This window comes from Pygoscelis adeliae, unplaced genomic scaffold, assembly GCF_000699105.1.
Source record: "Pygoscelis adeliae isolate BGI_AS28 unplaced genomic scaffold, ASM69910v1 Scaffold28, whole genome shotgun sequence".
NCBI classification, from domain to species: Eukaryota; Metazoa; Chordata; class Aves; order Sphenisciformes; family Spheniscidae; genus Pygoscelis; species Pygoscelis adeliae.
The window spans coordinates 32,540-37,417 of NW_008825298.1; positions in this window are offsets into that span (position 1 = coordinate 32,540).

Here is a 4,878-nt window from a genome sequence, read left to right on the forward strand (position 1 = left end):
ACCCCGTGGCATGCTGGGAGATGTAGTCCCTCACCCCCCCCAGACTGCTGGGAGCTTTAGTCCCTCACCCCGTCTCCAACAGCTTTCCGTCCTGGCCACTGCTGTGTGCAGCCCTAGGCGGTGGGGTGTCTGCTTTGTACCTGGGCTCTGGCTAGGCTGAGGGGGGAGGTGAGGTGGGGCGTTAGGTGGCAGAGCAAGCGCAGAGCCCCGGTGTCTGTGGGGCTGTGAAAAGGCTGCCAAGGGAAGGGGAGGGCCAGCAACAGCTTTCAGTCCTGGCCGCTTCTGCGTGGGAGCCCTAGGTGGCAAGTGTCTGCTTTGGACCTGGGCTCTGGTTAGGGGGAGGGGAGGGTGAGTGATAGGCGCAGTATGCAGTGCAGAGCCGCCTCCTCACCCCTGGAGGACAGCGGAACATTTCCCAGGCATTGGAAAGGTCTGGCAAATGCCCCGGGGCGCTCTGGAGAGCAGCAGGGCCCTGACCAGGACCTAGCAAAGCCCGGCGTCAGCCCCAGGGGTCTCCCTGGAGGGCAGCAGGGCCTTGCCCGAGCAACTGCAAGCCCGGCAAAGGACCTGGGGAGCTCTGTAGATAAGCAGGGCTCCTTACAGCACCCGACAAAGACCCTGGGGCGCTCTTGGAGGCACCAGGCCCCCTTGAGGCTTCCAGCAAGGCTCGTTGAAGGCCTTGGGGCAATCTGGACGGCAGCAGAGCACTGTCCAGGCCCTGGCAAAGCCTGGCAAAAGCCCCAGTGCTCTCTGTAAGGCATCAGGGGTCTAACTGGGAACCAGCAAAACCCAGTGAAAGCCCCAGGGCATTTTGAAGAGGAGCAGGGCCCTGCCTAGGCCCTGGCAAAGCCCAGCGAAAGCCCCAGGTCTCTCTGTTGGGCATCAGGGCTCAGCCCGGGCCCCAGCAAAGCCTAGCTGTGGTGGGTTGACCTAGGCTGGCTGCCAGGTGCCCACCAAGCTGCTCTATCACTCCCCCTCCTCAACAGGACAAGGGGAAAAAATACAATGAAAGGCTCGTGGGTCAAGGTACGGATAGGGAGATCACTCGGTAATTACTGTCACGGGCAAAACAGACTCAACTTGGAGAAATTAGTTTCATTTATTGCCAATCAAATCAGAGTAGGATAATGAGAAATAAATTTTAAAACACTTTCCCCCACCCCTCCCTTCTTCCTGGGCTCAACTTCACTCCTGACTTTTCTACCTCCTCCCCCGAGCGGCACGGGGGAAGGGGAACAAGGGTTGCAGTCAGTTCATCGTAAGTTGTCTCTGCTGCTCCTTCCTCCTCATGCTCTTCCCCTGCTCCAGCAGGGGGTTCCTCCCATGGAAGATAGTCCTTCACCAACCTCTCCAGCATGGGTCCTTTCCACAGGGTGCAGTCTTTCAGGAATGGACTGCTCCAGTGTGGGTCCCCCACGGGGCCACAGGTCCTGCCAGGAGCCTGCTCCAGCGCAGGCTCTCCACAGGGTCACAGCTTCCTTAGGGCACATCCACCTGCTCTGGCGTGGGGTCCTCCAAGTTGTTTCTCTCACATATTCTCACTCCTCTCTCTGGCTGCTGTTACGCAGCAGTTTTTACCCTTTCTTAAATATGTTATCACAGAGGCGCTACCACCGTCACAGGTTGGCTCAGCTTTGGGTCCGTCTTGGAGCCGGCTGGAATCGGCTCCATCTGACATGGGGGGGACAGCTTCTGGCCTCTCACAGAAGCCGCCCCTGCAGCCCCCCCCCAGATACCAAAACCTTGCCACATAAACCCAATACCCCAGGGCACTCTGGAGAGAAGCAGGGCTCCTTGCAGGTCTCGGCAAAGGCAGGTGAAGTCCCTGGGGCTCTCCGGAGGGCAGCAGAGCACTGCCCAGGCCCTGGAAACGACTGGGAAAAGCCCTGGGGCAGTCTTTGCCGAAGTAGGGTTCCTGTGGGCCCCGGCAAGGCCTGGCGAAGGGCCTGAGGCTCTCTGGAGGGCGGTGGGGCCCTGACCAGGCATAAGAGTAAGGGACAGAATATTCAAAAACTCCCCATTAAAACAAATCAATCTGACGTAAAAGGACACCCTGACCGACAGGAGTGAGACCCAGAACGGAGATGTTTACGGGGCCTCCTGGGAGAAACAGGATTTATGACAGGCCAGTTCGACAGGCTCCCCACACCTGATGTAAGTTTGCAGGAGGCTGCCATTGATTAATGTTGCAATTATTTTGTCCAGTGCTTTGTTAACTATTCAAGGCCGGGGAGGTTCGAAGTAAATACTTGGCATGGCATCTGATCTCAAGGGAGATAAATCAGAAACATCCTGGACAAACGGGGCACCCTGGCTTGTATAAATCAGGCTGTTAGAAGGTAACTTGTCTTATCAGCAAAACCACAGGAACTTGGCTGCAACAGCTGAAGTGTGAAACTAAAGGTGAAGGAGAGTTAATTCCGACAAGGGGAGATCACGACCACCGACTCATGGCCCACCGACTCAAGAAACCCTCCGACCCAAAAGAAGAGAAAGACTGAGCATGTGGACTAATTACCATAAGAAGTGAGAGAATCATTTAACCAATAAGAAATAGAATATAGTGTGAAGTTTTGACAATCGGAGAGCTAGTCTTTTGTGGGCTACCACCGAGCTCCTTACTTTGCGCAAACTAGAATAAAAGAAATGGAAATACCTCGCCTCGGTGTGTAAATTGGCGTTGCACACCGGGTAACAAGCCCACATTCGGGACAACGCACCCACCTCACAGAAACTATGGGATAATCGTGAAAGGGATTGCACCCATGGCCTGGATGTTGGGAAGGTGCTAGATAAAATTGTCCCCCCTGCTCCTCCAGCCCCACTATCAGGGAACTAATGGAGGAACTCCCAACCCCCCCGGCCAGGGAGTTCCCATGACAAATGCATGCCAAGTGGCCAAACATTTTGGAATAAATATTAGTAATAGCCTCCGTGTACCGTTAGTGGTAAATGATAGCTATTCTCTCTCTTTTCACATGAGCACAGGAGCCCCAGTATTGATGATTAAAGCTAGGGACAGCGCTGCATTAATCCAGAAAACCTCGAGAAAGGGTGTATCCATCAGGGATCACTGGGAAAAGACAAGAGCTCCCAGTAGCCAGGATAGGGTTGGACTCGATGATCTTTAAAGGTCCCTTCCCACCCAAACCATTCTATGATTCTAGCAAAGCCCGGCGACGGCCCTGGGGCTCTCTGGAGGGCAACAGGGCATCGCCCAGGCCCCGGCAATGCCCAGCAAAGGCCCCAGAGTACTCCGGAAAGCCTCAGGACCCTGCCTGGTCCCCTTCAAAGCTCGGTGAAAGCCCAGGGGCTCTCTGGAGGGCAGCAGGGCCCTGCCCAGGTGCCTGCAAAGCCTGGCAAAGAACATGGGGAACTCTGGAGAGAAGCAGGTCCCCGCCAGGGCCCTGGCAAAGTCTGGCAAGAGCCCTGGGGTACTCTGGAGGGCTGCAGGCCCCCTTGAGGCTTACGGCAAAGCCCGGTGATGGCTCTGGGGCTCTCTGGAGGGCAGCAGGGCACTGCCCGCGTCCCGGCAAAGCCCAGCGAAAGCTCTGGGGCTCTCTAAAGGGCAGCAGGGCACTGCCCAGGCCCCGGCAAAGCCCGGCACAGGCCCCGGTGCTGTCTGAATGTCACCAGGGCCCCACCCAGAACCCGACAAAGACCAGCGAAAGCCCCCGGGGCTCTCGGGAGAAGCAGACCCCTGCCCAGGCCCCAGCAAAAGGCCGGCAAAAGCCCCAGGTCTCTCTGTAGGGCATCAGGGCCCCACATTCATCAAATCCATATCGCCCCAATTTAGTGGCAAGAATGTTTTGGGGGACTGTGTCAAAAGCCTTACAGAAGTCCAGGTAGATGGTATCCGTAGCTCTTCCCTTGTCCACTGAGGCAGTCGCTCCATTGTGGAAGGCCACTACATTAGTGAGTGTGGCCTTCCATGGGTTTGCCCTTGGTGGGGCCGTGTTGGCAGTCTCTGATCACTTCTGTGCCTGGGACTTTGCAGCACGGTGGTTGATAATGGAGTGTCACTTCTCAGGACAGGTCTGTCCCGGTTCCATTCAACCCCTGTCCTGAAGCTCTTGGCTTTGCAAAGGGTGGGTGCACTGAAGAGCAGCCCTCAGGGAGGCTGAGTGCGGACAGAGCTGCTGCAGCGTCCCTGGGCTGTTTATCCTTGGTGTTAACCTTAAAGGTGCAAGTGCTGCATTGGGGTGGGAGCGGGGATGAAGAGCCCCTGGGTGCCTGCCCTCCCACACCCCCACAGCAGCCACAGAGAAGGGTGTGCTTTTTAATGTCAGTTATAATAAAATATTTTTACAGAGCCCAAAAAATTCAAAATAGTGCAAAACATCTCACTGTCATGCATCCATGGTAGCCGCCGCCGGCGGTGCCGCACGGGGTGGTACAGACACACAGGCATCAGTGACACATGTGCTACAGGAGCAGAACTGGTCGGTTCAATCACATGCCAAACAGGATGGTTTGGGGAGGGGGCATGGGGCCAGGGGCACCACGGTCTGGGGCTGAGCCCCAGCCTGGCCGTGCGGGAGCAGCGGTTAGAAAAGGGGTGTAAACATTGAACAGAAACGAGAGAGGAAAGCTAAACCCTTTAGTCCCAGGCAAACCCTATAGAAAAAGGACCATGGGGGCCAGTCGGGGTACCCTGTTCTGGGATGGGGAGGGGGCTGAGAGAGGTATATTGACTTGTGGGGTCATCAGGCCTCTGTCTTCCCCGGTGATTAGGGCGAGCTGGCGTGGCCATCCCCGACTCTGCACACCCTGGCCTCCCGGGCACTCGCACGAGACACGCACACCACTGATCACGCAGAAATGGTGGTTAATGGGAAATTGGGGTGGTGGTGGGGGGATGTCCTCTGGGTTGGGGGT